This window comes from Meriones unguiculatus, chromosome 3, assembly GCF_030254825.1.
Source record: "Meriones unguiculatus strain TT.TT164.6M chromosome 3, Bangor_MerUng_6.1, whole genome shotgun sequence".
NCBI lineage: Eukaryota > Metazoa > Chordata > Mammalia > Rodentia > Muridae > Meriones > Meriones unguiculatus.
This window is the reverse complement of record NC_083351.1, coordinates 73,423,228-73,443,489: the sequence shown is the minus strand read 5'-3', so window position 1 is coordinate 73,443,489 and position 20,262 is coordinate 73,423,228. Positions and strand designations below refer to the sequence as shown.

The following is a 20,262-nucleotide window of genomic DNA, read 5'->3' as shown; positions in this document are numbered from 1 at the left end:
TTTATTTATTTGTTTGTTTGTTTTTATTGTGTTTTTGTTTCATCAAGCAGCACTAACTAGATAATGTGAAATCTTCTCTCTGTACATATGACACATCCTGAATTGTCACTGCCTCAAATATGCTCTCCATCTAATTCATTTCACAGATGGGAAGAACATGAACGTCTAAGTCAGTCTTCCTGCACCTAAATCTCCACTCCAGTGCTCCTTAATTGTACTCTATTGGGAAAATTCTTTAAAATTCTTGGCCTTGATTTTCTTACCTACCAAGTGAGGGTATTAACAGGATCTGCCACACAGGGCTGTTTTGAGTTAATAGTAAATACATTAACACATGCAAAGGACTTGAAACTCCCTTTTCCACATTAAGATGCCAAGTTTTAATCACGTTGATGAAGCTGGGAGCTCAGTACAACGACCTTGCAATTACTTCTCAAAGCACAGGCTTTTTTCACCCCCCATTTCACTAGTCATTCTGCCTGGGCACTTTATTGTTCATTATGACGTCAGAAAAATAAGTATAAGAAACCTCTTAAGAACGGAACTTTGCCTTAGCTGAGTGCCCTTCAGCATTTTAGGGTGCACAGCTTACCTAATGGTGATGATGATAGCCAACATTAATTGAACATTTATTCTAATGGTTTGTCTCTGAAGTGTTCCCCCAAAAGGCTCACACGTTGAAGACATGGTCTTAGCTGGTGGGTCTAATCACTGAGAGATGACTGAATGAGCAGATTAAGCCACTGATGAGTTCAGACCAGAGATGGGGCCTATTTGGAAGACATTGCTCACTGGGGCCTATCTTTGAAGGCTGTATCTTATCGTGGCCCAGCACATCCTGTCTTTCTTTCTCTGTCTCCTGGATTCCAGGAGCTGAGAAACTCTGACCTGCTATCCTCTGTTCTCTGTAATTCTCTATCTCAGCAAAGGGCAGCAGTGGTGGAAGCAAGTCAGTGTGTACTCCAACCTCTGGAACTGTGAAACAACCTAAATAAACCCTTTCTTCCATTTGTTGTTCTCTCAGGGTCTCTTGCTATGTGCCAGGATAGTCCTGAACACCATACAAAATGTAAAACGAAGGAGTCTGGCTTTCGTTTTAGAGCTGGCTCTGAGACTGCAACACTGGTTGGTGCTCGACTCATACCCACTCCAGTGTGTTAGCTTTATAAAACAGCCATTCAGCAATGATAGCATGAGTCTCTTCAAAGGATGCAGCCTTAGAGGACGGGATGCGAAGGGACTAGCAGCGAAGACACACAGGGATTTGAGCTAGCCCTGCAACATCTCTGAGCTTTAGAGTTTTCATCTGTAACTGAAGACGACAGCCTTCCCAGAGGTTACTAGGAAAACGTATGTCAGGGCAAGCCTAGGTATTCAAGAGTTGCGGGCTGCCTGTTTTGTCTGAGGAAATCAGAAACTACCAAGGTGCAATTGTATGTGCCATAACCCCCTTTGGCCATAAAGGATGTGTTCAGGACCTCTAAGGGATATCTGAAATGGGAAAAGGTACCAAGCCCTGTATATACTGCTTTTTTTATGTGGCTTGTGGTGTTGCCACATGATACCCAATACCACATCTGTCCTTCTATGTAGTGCGCCCTGGTGGCTCGCCGAAAGGGGCCTTTGTCAGTAGAAGGAGGCTTACTTGAAAACAGACATTGTTATATCATGATGGTAGATCTGATAACCGAGATGACCACTGAGCAGAGAGCACATGGTGTGATACACCAGCACAGGCCAAGAAGGCTTGACATTTCGTTGTAACACTCAGAATGGCACATAGTTTAAATGTGTGAATTTTTATTTACAGTATTTTCCATTTTTAATAATTTTCCATTTAATAATTTTGGGCTGTGGCTGACTGGTAATTAAAATCTAGAAAAGTGAGGCTGTTGATGTGTTTCTTTGGGGTGCCTGACTGTGGTAGTGTGGGCACACAGGGTAGGGGATGGACAGTCCATGCTCTGATCACACTAAGGGGGAGCACTCCATCACTTTCAACCTGTGTTTTGGGGAGTGACAGCTTTGTCTCCAAGTGGGAATGCAGGGAACTCTTGTCCTGTAAATCCATCAGTCTAGTTGCTGTAACTCAGCCCTTTCAGTTCTTTTTGACAGTCTTTGACAAGTCTCACTATATCTTAGACTTTATAATAGTGTATGTTTGTATGTATGCACACACGTATATGTATGTATGTATGTATGTATGTATTTTTAAATTTTTTTTACTGAATTTCAAAAATTGAGGAATTTGGAATTTGCTTCTGGTGTGTGTGTATGTGTGTGTGTGTGTGTGTGTGTGTGTGTGTGTGTGTGTTTAATCTGTTTTCAACCTTTGGTCAGAATTGTACTTGGTAACTTCCTGTGGAACAACATTGAAGAGACTCCTGGCAGGAGCAGGCAAGGAACAGCTTAGGAGTGTTTCTGTCTAACTGCTTTCAGCCCAAATTTGTGTGATACTGTATGATGTACTATCATACAGACACCCTCATTCTTTATCACTGACTCTTTTCTTTTTTTTTAAAGTTATGTGTGTGCATATGAATGCAGGTGCCACGGAGGCCACGAGAGGGCATTGGGTTTCCTGGAACTGGAGACAATTGTGAGCTGCCTGACATGGGTGCTGGGAATCAAACTTTGTCCTCTGCAATAGCAAGTGCCAAGCCATCTCTCCAGTCCCCACCATTGCATCTTCTGATAGTACATTATGGCTTCAGGGGCGGGATTCAGCATCAACTTTGGGTTATCTGTCAAAGATGAACATGTCAGCCTGTCTGATCGAGGCTGATGCATATGCTCAATTTTTGGCACTCTAGACAGTTAAAACAGGGACCTGACTTTTCAGCCTCTTGTTGCTGTCTGTCCTATTTATTTCTACTCTGGGAGCATAGGCTGGCTGTGCTTCCTGGTGCCCTTGTATTTGGCAAGGGCCATGGACTAGTTCTACAGTGTTTTGTGGCTGTAAATGATGTGAGCTGCTGGTGAGATATGATGTTTATTTGTCAATGTAAGCCCCTCCAGAAGTTTCTTTTCCTTCTATGTTTATTACACATTATCAGCTTAGGTCTCTGAGGGCCCCAGCAAACCTTCATAGGCAGCACTGGTTAGAGAAGCTGCAGTATGTTTGAAAATGAGATATAGTTTATGTTCTTGCCATATAAACTGCTCTGTCTCTTCTCATGCAATTATCTATATACAGGGACTTGTTCTTTTGGTGAGCAGTGAAGATGTAGCCACAGTAGCAGCTTTCTGTGCGTAACTGTTACCGTAAAGTCTGTCTAGCAGCCTGAGAAAATGGAAGAGCTTAATAATAGATGTCTTGGGGCAATGAAATTTGCTCAGGAGTGTTGACATCTAGTTCTCTTTTCCTCCAAAAACCTTTTCCTGTAGATTTTTTGTCCTAGCCCTTAATGTTGTGCCTGACACATAGCATGCACCTAATAAATGAGTGATGAATGAATATGTTCAGAAAATCATTGACAGGAAGGAAATGTGCCGCTACAAGTGTTTTTATTCTCCCTCAATTCACTGCTACCAATTATTCTTCCACTTCATTCAACTTTAGGTCATAATATTTTCTCTTTCCAAGCAAGGCTTCTCTGATGAGGCAAGATTCCTGTGTCTTTGCAGCCTCTCTGGGACACCAATATGAGGCTCTATATTTTCTGAGCTCAGCAAGCAGAGGGAGAGACGGGCCTCTTGCCCAGTGCTATAGCAGAGTCCTTTTTGCAGTACACCAGGGCCCAGGTCAGAGCAGGTAACTGCTGCATCTGTTGTTGCTGTCTGAGAAATTTTCATTTCTGTCTTAAAAAACAATTTATGCAGTTTGAATGAAAGTAAAATATCTCTGGCCCCAAAGATCATCTCGCCTCTAAGCTTATTCTTTTGAGAACGCACGTGCATTGCTTTTCTAATGACTAAATGCTGAGAGGGAAAGTGATTGGGGTTAGGACGTCCAGAGACTTCAGGCAGACACCCAGTGTCCAGGGTACCAGCCTTCAAACACTAAGCTGGAGTTCTCTCTGGAATCAGTTCCTTCTCTCTACTACTCCTGCCATTGCTTCAGCTCAGGTTCTCAAATCTGTTATTATACTATTAAATTAGAATGGTTCCTGGGACATCAATAAACACAAGCTATTATTATCTTCATTATTGCTGTTTTTGCAGCCTCATGTCCTCCCCATCTCCAGTTTTTCTTCTCTCTGATCCATACTTGGCATCTTTTAAAAATAGACTGGATTCTGTCATTTCCCTGTGTGTAAAGTGCTGTCACCTGCACTGCTTGTGGGACAGAGTCCCACATCCTGAGCTGTGAGTCTCCCCCATGATAGCCATACCTGAGTCTGCAGGGCAGCTTGGTAAGTCCTTCAGGCCCACCTATTTTCCCTTTAAGGTTCTAATAAGCTTTGGGTAGATAGAGAAGTGTGTGGAGGTGCCACCTGAAGGCACCTAAGTGAGGCTCTCTAAGTGATTCTAAGACCACTTGTTTCTTATCTAGCCATTCCACTTCTCGTGCTTCTATTGTGACCCAATGCAGTGCGTTGTATGTGCACCAAGCTACCAGAGCTCTTTGACCTTGTGGTCTTCTACTCTGTGCTTTGTGTCTGTATCCCCATTTACTTTACGCCCTTCTTCCTAGCCCTGCTTGGTTACTCCTGGATTAATTTTAGGAGTTAGTTTAAATGTCAGTATTAGGTTGTTCTGGTTGGTTGTGTGTGTGTGTTTGTTTTGGTTTTGTTTTTGTCAACTTGATACAAACCCAGACCTATCTGGAAAGAGGTAATCCTAATTAAGTAAATACCTCCATAAGCTTGGTTTGAAGGCAAGTCTATAAGGTATTGTTTTGAGTCTTGATAAGTGATTGATGTGGGAGGGCCCAGCCCACTGGGAACAGTGCCACCCCAGGGCCCATGTTCATGGACAGTATAAAAAAGTAGGGTGAGTGAGCCATGAGGAGCAAGCCAGTAAGCAGCACTCCTCTAAGGCCTCTGCATCAGTTCCTGCCTCCAGGTTTTTGCCCTGATTGATTGAGTTCCTACCGTGCATTCTTTTGAAGATGGATTGTGATGCTGAATTGTAAATGGAAATGATCCCTTTCTTCATAATTTGTGTTTAGTCATGGTGTTTTATTACAGCAATTGGAACCCTAATGAAGACAAGTGTTTTCCAACATTCCCAGATGACTGTCCCTTACCTCTCATTGCATTTTCTACTGACCTGCATTGCTATTCTTGGCCTATTTCAGCCTCATTCTTCATGCCTGCAACCATTTCAAGAGCAGGCAGTGCCTGAGTTCTGTGATCTTCTGCAATGTTAAACTGAACTTTGGTATGTAGCAGGCACCCAGTAAGAAGGCCATGTGTAAAATATTAGGATGGGTGTGTGGGCTCTGGGGTGTTTCCTGCAGAGGTCTAAGTGGCTTAAGCAAGATAATAAGCATAGAGTACTCAACTCAATGTCTGATTTCTAGGAAGTGCTCAATTAACGACACCTACAAGTTTTATTAAACAAATATATACTGACTAATATGTATATGTTCATTCTTTTAAACAGTGAATTATTTACCTATTAATTATTCTACTATACTCTTCTCTATATGTATAATTCATAATTCACACTTCAGCAATACTTATTGAGTAAATATTGATTATTATGGGAAATATAGACTATTTCATCCTTGAGAAGTTAAGGGGATTCCAGCTGTAGACCACCAACATCAGCACGATCAATTATGAGACAGAAGTGAGTCAAACATATGAGAGAGTTGGATTTATTATAAACAAAGAGTCTGGTCTATAGGTCAAAGGAAAAGATAAGATTCAAGAGATGAGATTTACTTTTTGGGGAGAAACATTCATATAGACAAACACAGACAACACACACACATACCCCAGTGCAAATGATGACAAAGGAATATATGGCTTGATGGTTGAGAGATACAATTTGAACAGTTGGAAGGTGGATGAGTATAAGAGTTGGTGTGAGTGCTGGGGCTTTGCTGCTCAAAGCATGTCCCTTCAAAACAGTACTGTCACTCAGGAGTCTGCCGGGACCACAGAATTTCAGGCCTAGCTCTGACATGCTGAATTAAAATTTGCATTTTAACAAGGTCCACAGATGATTTGCTGATTGTGTGCAAGTTTGAGACACACTGGCCCAGGGATGCTGAGTACTTTGACCTTACTTAGTGGTGGTGCCTGGTTAGGATTCTCTTCTGAGCTATGGTGTCAATATAGGGGAATCATAAGTCCACACACACTTCCTGCCCAGCCTGGGACAGCATAAGCTATAGGGTTCATGCATAAATGCGGTATTTCTTTATTTCAAGAATACCTAGATGCTGCTGTCACCAAATACAACATTCGCTTGGAAACATTGCCTGTTCCTAGAAGCTCGTTGTCACCTTTCGTTCAGGTATGCAAATGTAAAAGAGAGCATATCTGAGGTGAAGGGCATTATATTTGAAAAACAGCGTTTGAGAACCCACATACTCTCTTTCAACATGGCATATGCACCGTATTTTGGGTTTTCATAGATGAATTTGGATCAAAGGTGAAGTATGCGTCTTCACTAACTGGGACGGATCAATGGCATATAGAAAGCTGTTACAGTGACTCAGAACAGAGGTTTGCATCAGTTCCTGTTCCTAGGACCTATGTAGGACAGGAGGAAACAAGTACTTAATGGCCTTGTTCCTCAATTCTTCTCCGTATCCTCCGCTTTTTAGTTTGGTGTTGATGGTTGGTATGTGGAGGTGGCAAAGAGCCTTTAGATATTTTGTAGAGTTCTCATTCCATTTCTTGGCCTCAGGTAGGTCACTGGCTTGATGGTGTCATGCTTGGTGGGGAGGCAGGCAGGCACGAATCCTGGCTCTATTTTTAATCTAGGTCTTGAGCACAGATGCTTATGTTGTTTCTCATTCTTCTCTTCTAATGTAGTGCCAACTTTAGAATCAGCTAGACTTGCATTTAAATTATGAATGCATCAGAGAAATTGCTGTGTAATATTGGGCTGTTTGCTTTACCTTTCAGACTCAGTTTCTTCATTTTAACAGGGGAATAACACCTGACTTAGTGGGCTCTTCCATGCATGGAATGTAATTGCAAGTCATTTGAATATACTTACAGACAATACAAGTCAACGCAATTGCCTCTGTTGTTCTCATTTGCCGTCTTCTAAAGCACCGCTCTGCCTCACCTACACCAGGTAGGTCAGAATGCTAAACAAGAATGGAAATAGAACAAGAAGACTGAATAGTAGGTTTGGCTCTCATGAGAGTCATAGTAGATGAGATTGGGAAGAGAAAATAAAATATCCAGTCCTCTGCTGCTTGCCAACTCAACTGCCACCTGTGTTATGATTTAGCTTCAGAGAAATTATCCTCTTGTGTTTGAATCCATCCTATTTAAGACCACAGATATGACATTGGCTCAGCCTTTGCATTCTCTCTTTTTTTTAAGCTTCTATTTTCTAGTCTTGAAAATGAAAGCATGGACATTTGCAATCATTAAGCCATTTCCAATTATAAAATTCTAAGAGGTGACTCTTAACTGAATGTAAGTGGAATCAATGTGGGTGCTTGACATGGTAGCAAGAACAGATGTGGACCACAGATGCTCTGAGCTGAGAGAACCTCATGGCAGATGTTTGCATTCGTGTTCACATGCATGCTTATGAACTGTCCTTGTTTGCCCTTGAAGAACGTGGCCTTTTCCATTGCTGGTGTTGGAGATAATACAATATTGTGACAATTACATATCACATTTGTTGTGGAACCCAACTATGGCCGCTTCTCTTTGGATCTGTGTCCAGGAAGTTCTCAAGCCAATGGTTTGCCAGGCAATTTATGATGAGTCCAGGGCTGCTTCTTTCTATCTAGTTATCTCCACTTCCCTAGACACCGGCTGTGGCAGTTGGTGTTTCATCCCCATTCACTCCTCATCAGGATCAGCAATGGTGATTACCAGGCAGGTAAAGAAAATTCGGTCACACTCAATAGAGATGTCAAACCCGATGTGAGTCATCATCGTTAGCTTCCCCCAAGCACAGCTGAAAAGACAAAGAAATGGATTTACCGGAGAAGAACACAAACCGGTGTCTATTATGTTTGAAATAAAAACATAAATAAAAGAAGGGGAAAGGCACACAGAACAAAATTATCTTTTTAAAGCATCTTGGCAAAATAGCACTAAATAAACATCAGTACAATTGCAGAGCCAGCCATGTGTGTCAACCTGTAGTTTTTAATGACAGGAATGTATAAACAAGAAGGTGACACACAGCCCAGCTGTTGCTGGGGCTTTTCTTAACTTGAGAATGAATTGGTAGAAAAATAGTAGAAAGCACACGTTTAGAATGTAATTAAATTAACCTGGGTTCCTGGGCGAGGACTTAGGATTTAGTAGGAACACACTACTCAGAGGCTCAGGAGGTGGCTAGTGGATAAAGTGTTTGTCATACAGGCATAAAGTCTTGAGTTTGGATCTCTAGATCTCTGTAATTCCAGAATTCCTGCACTGACATGGCAGATCCTTGAAGATCATGGACTGGCTAGCCTGGTGTATGCATCAGTGAACAAGAGACCCTGTCTCAAATGAAGCGGAAGGTGAGGAACAGTGCTCACATCTGGCCTCTGACCTTTACACATGTGCTATGGCCTGTGTATGTCTATGCTTTATCTTCAACACACATATATACATATAAACACCACACACATAAATCATGTAGCCTTATATACACAGTATTAAAACAGACTAACCATCTAACCTATAACCTAAAAGTTAAGATTGAATTAAATAGAATTTTCTACTATGTTTGCATCATTCCCATTTCATTTTGTGGGTTGGCTAAGTTAAGAATAGATTTTTTTTTTTTCACAGAAGGTAACCGGTAGCTCAGGTTTGTTTCCAATCTGTGTTCCTCCTGGCTCAGCCCCTTGAGTGCTGGGCTCACAGGCATGTGCCCCCATGCTTGACTTGAATTGTATTTTTAGTATGGGCTTCTTTCCTCTCCTCCTATGTTGTCTACCAAACCTTTGTCAAAAAGAATCCTTTGAGCCCTTTCCTAGCTAGCATAACTTCTAAACAGGATACAACCCCACAAAAGTTGAAATCTTTTTATCTTTAAAGAATTCAAAACCATCTTTGTTCTTCTCATAGATCAGTGGTGCTCAGCTTTTCTAATGCTGCGGCTCAACAATAAAATTGTTTTGTTGCTACTTTATAACTATAAATTTGCTACTGTTATGAATAGTAATGTAAGTATCTGCTATGTGGGATATCTCTGATATGTGACCCTGTGAAAACATCTTTTTGACCCCCAAAGGGGGTCATGACACACAGGTTGAGAACCACTGTTGTAGGTACTTATCAGTGGTTGGTGTAGTTTTATTAATGGGTGTACAAGGACCAAAGAAATTTACTAAAAGAATGAATGTGGGATATTAGATGAAGTGGGGGACTTTTAGACAACGTGTGGGGGCCTGGGTTTCATTGCTAACACCGCAGCCACAAATAGAAGAGACAGAACCAGGAAAGGGCTTATTTTGTGGAGGGGAAACAACAGAGTCAGAATTATTGGCATCTCCAGGAAACCAGCCTAGATCCATGTAGCTAGAACGTCCTGAGTACTTTCCTTGTAGGGTCTCTTAGAATAACTATAAAGTGACAATTGTCTTCGTTGACTCAGAAGAGGAAGCTGATGGTGTCCAAAATCAGTATCTCCTCGCTTTCTTCTCAACAACATCTAACTCAGGCATATGACACCTAATGTATGTCCAGCATGTTGCAGGGTGCTGGGGCTATGAAGAAACTACATATTTACTTTACAAAGCATGCCTTGAGTGCTTGCTGTTTTCACTTGCTCTCAGGGGCTAGCTTAGTCAAGTCTCAGAGTAGATAACTGAGCAGAGGGACCACGTGCAGTAGCTAAAGCTTTAGATAATGACAAACACATGCTTGGCCTGCTGACCTCATAGGGCTGAGATCATTCAGCCAGTGACTGGAGTCTGGACTCACTCCCAGATGAGTGTCTTTCCTGCAGAACCTTGCTCTTTATCCAGCACATAGGTAATACACATTATTATAATGTCTCTGAGAATCTTGATATGGAAATAAGACTGCATCTACATACTCACTTCTGCTTTAACGGAGGCAACTGTGGATGAAGCTGCATTTCTAAGGAAATTTGTAGATAAATGTGTGGGTGGGTGGGTAGGAGGTGTTCATTTTTCTCAGAGAAAATATTCGAGAGATTTTAGATTGATGTCACATGTTAACTGTATGTCCGGTCCACATGCCTCTCAATAAACAGGAGGGACTCCTAAGCTTCGCTGGGAGACAACGGAGGGAAGAACAATGTCAGGAAGAAAGAAAATATTGTACAAATAAACTTCTGATGATATAAGTGGTAAACACAACTCTTGAAAAAAATTAAAATTGGTGAGCAGGGCTCCTCGGAGGATCTGTTTTACACCCTTGCTGATATTAGAATCATAAAGCATAGCTCTGGTCTTGTACAGAATCCTTATTTGGCTTTCTGTCTTGGACTGTGTAATTTGTGTAATGTATTTATCTTGTGGTATAAGGCTCCCCAGAGCTGATCATCATCGCCCTTTCTGTCTTAACTCTAACTTTACCTGGACAAGCAATAAATCTGTTGTCCTCGCAGAGCCCTTCATTGTTGTGTGTGGAATCACCTCTGCTTCCTTTTAAGCCCAACCCTTCATCCTGTCTGTATACAAACAGAGAATCATCAGGTGCCCACTCATGTATGCAAGATGCCTTGTTGATCCATTTTCTGCATTTTATATCACGATAATGGGTGTTTTGTTTGTCTGTATGTCTGTGCACTACTTGTGTGAGGTGCCCTGGGAGACCAGAAGAGGACAGAATCCTCTGGAACTAGAGTTACAGATGGTTTTGAGCTGCCACAGCAGCTGGTGCTTTTAACTGCAGATCCATCTCTTCAGCCCCTGACTTATGTAACTAACTGGCCCACCTTTTCTTAGGAGTCCTGCTTATAGTGGTGGCATCTGCCTGTGGGTCTTTGTTTTGCTCTGCAGTTGTAATTTTTAGTCCTTGTATTATTCTACCTCCTGCACTATAATTTTCACAACAGTTTTGATTATCTGATTCTATTCTTTGTAACATTTGGTACAGAGCTTTATGAGTTGTACTAATGAATGTTGGTAGAGATTAGTTGAATACAGGCCAGAGTACAGTATGCAGTCAGGACAGCCAAGCTTTGGACTCTTTTAGAATTTGGGGTAAATTGCTCTTACCCATGGGAGAGAGCCAGGGAGAGGCTGGTTGGAAAGGAAGGCACCTTTGTGATGTGGCACTAATCACAAATCTGCCTTGGAGAATATGCATGTCTCCACGAACCACCTTTGCCCTTCTCCTGAGGGTGACTTTCTGCCTTATTAGGCAGAACTGCTACAAGCTAATGGACAAATTTCACGCCTCCAAAAGCCATAATAATGACATCACATTTGGCCATTTGGCAACAACGAAGGTGTCATAAACACAGGACGCTCATAGTTTCAGTTGTGCAAACTGGAACAATGGTCAGCCACGCATGGGAAAGATATCACAAGAATAGAGTTGTAATAGTGTTCTTTCCAGGAAGGTGTTCTTGCATGAAGTTTCTGTAAAGTGACCATTTGGAAGCAAGAGCTTGGGTCTGAAAAGTGCTGAGTCCTCCACTCTTCCAGACTACTCCTGGCAAGCATCAGACAGTTATGGCCTTGTCAGCATTGTTAATTCCTCCTCACCCCATGGTGCAAACCCATGCCAACAAACACACTTATTCTTTCACTTTCAGGAGTTGGATACCCAATACACAAGGAACTTTTCACCCTGTCCTACGTATAGGGTGGATGTGTGGACCACAGTCAGGCATGCAGTAGGTGACTGGATGACAGTACCAGCCGAAGCCTATTCAAGTGTTTGGCTTCAAAACACAGCACTTTCCAGTCTTACATCCTTTCTAGTTATACATCTGGTGGACTAAAACTTTTGTAGTTGTTTATTTTCATGCTGTATACAACAACAACAATAATAATAATGGTGATGATCATGATGATGAAAGATGATGATAGAGCCAACATTGTTTACTTTTTTAGAGTGTTTCTCTTTCTTTTTTACCTTGTCTTTTCAAAGCTTTGAGTTATTTATTTTTAAAGCAGGTCATGGGATCCAGAAAAGCTGTTCCTATTGCCATATCCAGGGAGTGGGAACATAGGCAAGTCCAAGTGTGTTGGTGGGGGCAGGGTGGTTGCTTTCGTTATCATTCATTCAACCACTGTCTTCATGTTTTTCTTTTCCCCCTCTCTCATCTATTCTCTTCTTTTTATTTTCCTTCTATTTTCATCTTCCCCCTGGTTTTCATGTTCAAAATAACACTATGCATATGCTTGACAATTAGTGAAATCATAAAAGAGCTCTCTGAACAAGAATATCAAGGTATAAAAGTTTGCAGAGAAGGAATTTGAATGTTGACTGGGTAGTCATATGACCTTAGGGGAACATATAACCTTCTGGCTCTTTTGATCATCTGTCTACTCTTCTTTTCCTTTCCCCTAGCCGTGAGTCATGCCTCATCAAAAGTTTCCTAGCACCCAAAGTGATAAAGCAATCGTAGGAAGAAATGAGGGGGATGGTGAAGGAAAAGGAGGAGGAAGAAGGAGAGGAGGAGAGATAGGGAGAGAGAGGATAAGAAAAATACAAGTTTCCCTTAGACAGTATGGCATGAAACAACCAACAGCTAGCTAATGCAAAGAATGTTCACTCTTGAACTTCTAAAAGGGTGTCTGTCAGCATTAAACACTTCTGAACCATGTGAAGCCCCTGGAGACCGTTATTTAAGGTAAGGTAGTAATTCTCTGTTCCAAATTCTGCAAAGTTCTTGTTTTAGAGTGCAATGAATTGCTTAAACAACTGGCCTTCACTGAGTTGATAGTCATTGGGTACTTGGTCAGACATCATAAGCATCAGATGGGGGTAAAACATTAAAGGTATAAATTACACCCAGTAGTCTACAAATAAAAAGTAAGACTTCAATGCCAATAAGGACTAACTCAATGCAATATCTCTGCTTTCCAGGCTCCTTTAGGTCTAGCCTCAAACTTGTTAAAATGATTTTTAACCTTTTTCACTCTTTTTCTGAAGCCAATGAGAAGTTGTATAGCTAGTAAGTCAGTCCAGCTTGCCCTGGGGATTAGTAGATATTTGCCAATTCTATTGAGTAATTTTATTCTATTTGACCTCTATCCCAACCTGGCTACATCTACGTAGGGAAACTAGGGTTCTCAGATTTCTTAAGCACCAAGTATTTATCATTTGCTAAAGATGCCAGAGATGTAGTTATTTTGGCAGAGTGCTTGCTTCACATGCAGGAAGCCCTGGGTGCAATCCCCAGCATTGCATAAATCAGGCATGGTGTTAGGCATAGACATGTAATTTCAGAAGGAAGCCAGCACTTGGGAGCAGAGGCAGGAGGATCAAAAGTTCAAGACTATCCTCAGCTAAAATTGAGTTTGAGACTATGATGGGATATATGAGATCCCATCTCAAAAAGAAAAAAAAAACCAACAAACCAAAATAAATAGATGGTCCTGGAAGTGTTGATCAAAAAAAATACTGAAAAATTGAAGCAGATGATTTTGAACACTATTAAATATGTATACTTAACAATAAACTAATTGTTACAGAGGGAAATGAAAAAATTCAAATACTTGTTTCACAACCACAGTGAATTTGACAGCTAAAGATTGGTCAACCCAGATATCACTGATGGAACAAGATGTCCGAGCTCTGGGTGTGGTAGAAACCGTCTCCACCGTTCTCTTCGCCAAGCATTTCTTAGGCAAAGGCCATTAATTGTTGTACTGTTTGAGATCAGATGTCTGTGTGTTCTGGCATTAGTTCTTGGGGGTTCAGAAGCAGAGTTTGATTAATCTTCTTTAGGCAATGTCATAGCTTTAGGAGTCACCCTGATCCAAATCTAGACTCAGCCCGGGAGCAGGGAATCTCAGCTGAGGAACTGCTGCTCTCTGACTCCCTACGGAGTCTGTGAGGATTTACTAATTGATGTAGGAGGGCTCAGCCTGTTCAGGGTGGCCCCATCCTTAGAGCAGGCAGACCCTGGCTATATAGGAAAGCAATTGAGTAAGCCAGAGGAGGTATGACCATCAGCAGTGTTCTGCTGTGGTCTCTTTGCAGTTCCTTTTTCCAGATTTTTGCCTTGACTTCCTGCCTTGGTTTCCACAGGCAATGAACTAACCTATCAGCTAAATAAACCCTTCCTTAAGTTTCTATTGGTCATGGTGTTTATCACAGTAATGAAAAGCAGACTAGCCTAGCCTAAATTAGATGAACAGTAATTTCCAAACAATTGCTTTTCAAGGAAGAGATTCTAGATGGAATACCTGAACTCATTAAATGGTCTTAAATGAGCAGTTGGACTGGTTTAAGTAATAGCTTTGTTAAGATACAATTTACATGCTATAAAATATGTCCTTTTAATGTGTACACTTTGTTAGATTTTAGTATATTCACAGAACTGGGCAGTCATCATTACTGTGTATTTTTGGAATAAACATTCCACAGTCAACTCTGTACCAGCACTAACTGCTTTCCATTTCCTGTTCTCCATATTCCCTGGCAGACATCAATCCACTTTCTGTTTATAGATTTGCTGTTCTGTACTCACATATTATGTGGTCTTTCATAACTAGATTCTTTCATTTAGCATGTTCTCAAAGTTACTTCATGTTGTAGCATGTATTAGGTCTTCCTTTTAATTGATGTGTAACATTTACCTGCGTGGATATACTAGTAGGATGATCAGTGATTGACAGAAATGGTGAGAGAAGGCATCCTTGATGTCTTCCTGATCTAAGAATGGAAACATCCAGTCTTCACTATTTGTAACTCTCTGCCACTGTTTCCCTCTGTCTCTCTGCCCTTCTTCCTCTCTTTTCGTGTTTTTTTTAATTCTTTATTAATTACACTTTATTCATTTTGTATCTACCCTGTGGTTACCTTCCTCCTCCCATCCCAATACCTCTCTTCCTCCCTCCTCTGCACATATGCTCCTCCCCAAGTCCACTGATAGGAAAGGTCTTCTTTTCCTTCCTTCTGATCCTAGCCAATTAGGTCTCATCAGGAGTGGCTGCATTGTCTTCTTCTGTGGCCTGGTAAGGCTGCCCCCCCCCCCTCAGGAGGAGGTAATTAAAGAGCAGGCCAATCAGTTCATGTCAGAAACAGTCCCTGTTCCTATTACTATGGAGCCCACTTGCCATGTTTTTTTTGTTTTGTTTTGTTTTGTTTTTTTTAGTATATATGTGTATTACCTTTGAATGTGGGTATTCATGGAAGTCTTACTCAATTCTCAGATGTCTTACTCAATCATGTTTCAGTTTCCTTTTTGAGACAGGGTCTCTGACTAAAACTAGGATTCACTGATTCAGTTATACTTGTAGGCAGCAAGCCTCAGATTCTTCTGTCTCTGCCCATGTTCAGGACCATAGGTGTGTGTCACAGTGGGTACTGAGGATCAGAAGCAGGTGGTTCAGTAGATGGGAATAACTTTAATGCTCTTTAAAAATGTTTAAATATAATAATTTATATTTATTATTGGAGAATTTCTTGTATGTGTGCAGTGTGTTTTGATCATATTCTCCCCTTCTCTCCCCTTCTAACTTTTTCCAGGTATTTCCCTGCCCGATCCTCCTTCAAACTTTATGTCCTATAATGATTTTTAAAACCATGAGTGTGGGGGATGGTTGACCTACCAGAGGCCACACCCCTATAGACAACTGACTTGCCCTCCTCTAGCAGCCATAGACTGTTAGCTGCTCAGCTGGGGATAGAAGCTTATGTACTCCTCCACTCCATGCAGGAATGTTAACTGGTTTGACCTGTGCAGGTCTTGTGCAACCCATAGTGCTGTGAGTTCATTAGTTCAACGGTCTTGTCATGTCCAGAAGACACTGTTTCTCCCCAATTTTTTCTGACGTTTGGCTTTTACACTCTTTCTTCTCTCCCTTCTGCATATTAGCCGAGTTTTATAGGGTGACAATATAATATAGATGTCCTGTTTATGGCTGAGTACTCCACAGACACTTATTTTCTATATTTTAATCACTTATGAGCCTCTAAATTAGTGGCCACCCTTTATACAAAGAAGCTTCTGCTGAGGCTGAGAGATACTAATTTATGGATATCTTTAGTTTGATGCTGTGCTCACTTAGAAAAATAATAGAAGCTGGTCCTCCTCTAGTGCCTATGAGCTCCCTGACCATGTGTTCTTGGCCAGATTTAAAGTACCAGGCATGAATTTCTTCCTTGGAGTGCACCTTAAATCAAATCTGTGGGTTACTCACACAACAGTCACATCACACCACCATTGCACTCACGGGCCTGTCTGTCCTGGCTGGACATCATTGTAGCTTTCAGGGTTCATATCTGGGTAAGATTGATGATGACTTTTCTTTCCTAAAGCCTGAATAGCACTTCTGATATTATGAAAGCTAGCCAACAGGGATGAGTTTCCTAGTCAGTACTAGCTTGATTTCTCCATGTCCTCTGACCAAGGTATGATATCTTCAGTAATAGGATATTAAAATCAATGAACTTCATAGTTTCTATTTGGCTCTTTTAACAAAAATCTGCTTGTTGAAATTAGTTATTTTCGTACATCATTTACAGACTTTTTCTTTAGTTTTTAAGACAGATATACTTTTGAACAAGTAATTTAAAATTATGTAAGGTCAATAAGTTGGCTCTCTTAAAGACAGTTTCTACTGTTTATTTTTCTTTGTATGAAAAACATACCCTATAGCTTTATTATGTGTTTCATTCCTATTGTCAAAAAATGGATTTGTTAAAGTAAAATAATACACTCATTAATGTCTGTGTTATTCACTTTTTTCATTGCTGTGACCAAATATTTGACAGGAAGTATTGTACAATTGTTTCTTCTTGATTGAAACATTTCCCTCCAGTGGAAGGAGGAAGGCTCGTAAGACTCAGAAGTAAAGGAAACATAGAAGGCTTAGAAAGCCAGCAAAGTTTATGAGACACACAAGCCTGCTCTTCAGGTTCATGTAAATAGTAACAATTGCTGAGGTGCCTTAGCCTAGATGAGTTGAACATCTGTACACATGCTGGGGTGAGCTTTTTGGTGATACAGATGCCCTGGACTCACCCATGCTTCTGTAAGTAACCCTTTATCTGCATTCATGCAAGTTCCACTTGGGTGGACTATTTTCTTTGATCTGTCATTGGTGCTCTATGTGAGCAAATCAATTTTTACTTATATTTCCCCAGGAAATGTCAGACAAGAAGAAGAAGAACAAGGGAGGAGAGGTTTAGTATAAGGGGTATAGTCTATGGTCGGCCTATGGCAGGGAAAGCAGAGTGATGGGTGGTCTATGGCAGCAGGATGGTTTGCCATTCTTTGTTTGCATCTCAGCAAACCAGGAAGCAGAGACAGAAATCTGGCTGGGATTCTGGAGAGAGGGGTGAAGCAGCAACTGCATTCATCACTCTCTGTTTCCTGATTGTGGATGTTGTGTGCCCAATTCTTTAAGCTCCTCCCACTTTGACTTCTCTGCCATAATGGACTGTGAGCTAGAAGAAACCCCCCCTCACTACCATCACAGCAACAGGGAAAGACATTCAGACAGCAGATTTTAATGCTGTATAGCTCTCACTCTCTTCGAAATCATGAGTTATTTTCTATCCCAGTCATTTACTTAATTTCCAGGTTTCTGAAGCTATTGATTTTGGACAGGTGTTGTCACTGATTTTGACTTAAAAGTTTTATACCAGAAAGTTGCTTATTGGGTGCAGAATCAGAAAAGTGGAAATATTTGTGCTGAAGTCATCCAGAAGAACTGTCCGGTGCTTGTCTCTTCTCTAGAGAGATTAATACCTGCTCCTGGAGAAATGTTGTATATACTACCTGTAATGTAAGTTTTGGTTTCTTTGTTTGTTATAAAAATATGTTTTTGTTTTAATCCCAAGTGTGGGATTTTAGTTGAGCTAGTTTGTCCATATCTGTTAATTGTCACATGTGGAGCATGATCTTTGCCAGCTAGTAATGGCCTTCTACCTATGCAAGGAGAGGGGCATGGTCTAGGACTCTGAAAGTGTAAATATGAGGCCGAGAAAGAGATTGTGTGGTGGTGTTGCCGAGTGGCGTTCAGTGGTTCTCTCTGTGGTTTGGTGTTGGCATATGGCATGGAACAATTTGGAAAAACCAGAGACCAGAGATGCAGTGGTGGTTTGGAGCAGAGAGACAGAAAGAAACCCTTCATTGTGCAGCGGCATGAAGGAGACTGCTAGCTGTGTATGCGGTTGACAAAGATTGGTATAGAGCCCTACAAGAACCCGTGACCCTAACTAGCCGGGAGAAGTAAAGGGGCCTGGGCCTCCTCTACCCACTAACCTTTTCTCTCTCCTACTTAAGGTTAGGGGGTATTGTTGGGAAAGAGGTAATGGCCTAAATACGCCAAATAAAGTAGAATTTTAAACAGTGCCACAGGTGGCTATCAGTTACAAACACCTGTGTGAACAAAGACACCACTAGATACTTTTCTCAAGCCTTCAGATCAATGAAGAAGAAAGTATTTGTTGCTGAAAACCAAGCCTGTGTAGATTTAGAACCTCAGGAAAGCCAGTAGTACAGGGGAAATGTGGAAGAGAGGCTTGGGGATTAGCTGGTTCTGTGCTGTAGACTCAACATGTACTTTCTGTATCACCTTGCTGCTTGCATTGTGGCTCACTTAACCACGAGGGGAATGAGCATGTGCTGTTTCTAAACTGCCATTTTTTTTTGAGAGGATTGACTATGTTTTGCTATATATATCTTCAGCAAATGGCATTGCTATGGAAATTTGTTGCAAATGGAATAGTGAAAAGATGAGTTTAACTGAAGGTGAGAGTTTATATAAGACTCAATCAGAATTGATAACAAATTGACTAGAATGTGGCCCAGTGTTGGAGAGCTCACAGGCTTGGTAGGAGTTTGTATTTTACACTTGTTGGGTACTCTTCATGAAGGCATGCTGGCTTGGGAAAGCCAAGCATGCCTTCGTAAAGAGTACCCAACAAGTATTAGAAATTATTGTTAGAATAATATTCTAATAATATTTGAAATTGTTATTAGAAAACAACTAACAGACTAAATAGTCATGTCCAAACTCCAGAAAAATGTGTTTGAAAAATTTCTTGTCTCTTCCATGAGAATATATGGTAAAAATTAGGCATCATGGAGGAAATAAAAAGATGAAGGACGGTAATGGATATTACTAATACATTTAGATTTTTCCTATATTGTAAACCCTTAAAGATGATGGATGATACATGGTATTTGCACAAACTACACTCTAGTAGTCATGTTAGAGGGGAAGAAGAATGGGGTTCAGTCGACTGATAAGGAGTTGCTTTATAATTTAAAAACTTGTATTGATTTATTTGTGTGTGTCTGGCAGTGGGGGCCTGTGCCATGGCATACAAGTGGAGGTCAGAGGATCATTCTCTTCTTCCACTGTGTGGATTCTGTGGATTGAATTCCAGTTGTCAGTTTGGGATATGAGTGCCATAAGCCACTAAGCTATCTTGTTGGCTCCTGTGTTTAAACTTTTGATATGAAGGCAGATGGAGGGAGGACGATTGTGACTGGAAACCTCTGGTATTATAAAGAAAAGGCATTTAACCAAACTCTTTGGCTTTCATAGTAAAGATAAAGAAGAGAGGAGAAGAGAGAACCTAATAATAGTGCTATTTACTAATCTCTTCAGGAGCCGATGAGAACTAAATGAGCTAATTCTCGTAAGTTGTCTAGCAAAATGCCTGGTACCTGGTACCTGGCAAGCACTCAATACTTGTTAATGAACAGCTATACCTCCCGGTTCTATCTAACAGCCTCTCTGTTCTTCACAACAAGCACCCAGCACAGGGTCTGTTTATAATAGATGCTTAATAAATGCTCAGTGAGTAGAATATAAATGTTCAGTGAGTAGAATATAGCTCAGGGTTGGAACCAAATATGTTGATCCTAAATAGAACTGTATTTTACTTTTGATATCTGTTAAAATATCATCTCCTCATGGAGAATTAAAGGGAAGTAGTTATTGATCTCTCACTTGTTCTCATTGTTCCCCCTCCTTCTCCTACTTCCCTTCTGAGAGGTTTTGATCTCAATAGAGGATTCCTGGAAGCCAGCTCTCCCTATGTGTGGCTTGTAGCAGATGCT

The 20,262-nt window shown here is 41.0% G+C and overlaps 2 protein-coding genes across 10 annotated transcripts in view; one reads left to right on the top strand and one right to left on the bottom strand.

Annotated features, from left to right (window-relative positions):
- Positions 1–18,518, bottom strand: part of Akr1d1 (aldo-keto reductase family 1 member D1) — a 287,500-nt gene extending 268,982 nt beyond the window's left edge. Inside the window, exon 1 of the mRNA XM_060380196.1 lies at positions 18,508–18,518. The gene's annotated coding sequence lies outside the window, so the exon portion shown is untranslated. The remainder of the gene's footprint in view (positions 1–18,507) is intronic.
- Dgki (diacylglycerol kinase iota) overlaps positions 1–20,262 on the top strand; it is a 453,496-nt gene that overhangs the window by 34,418 nt on the left and 398,816 nt on the right. The gene's annotated exons all lie outside the window — the stretch shown is intronic.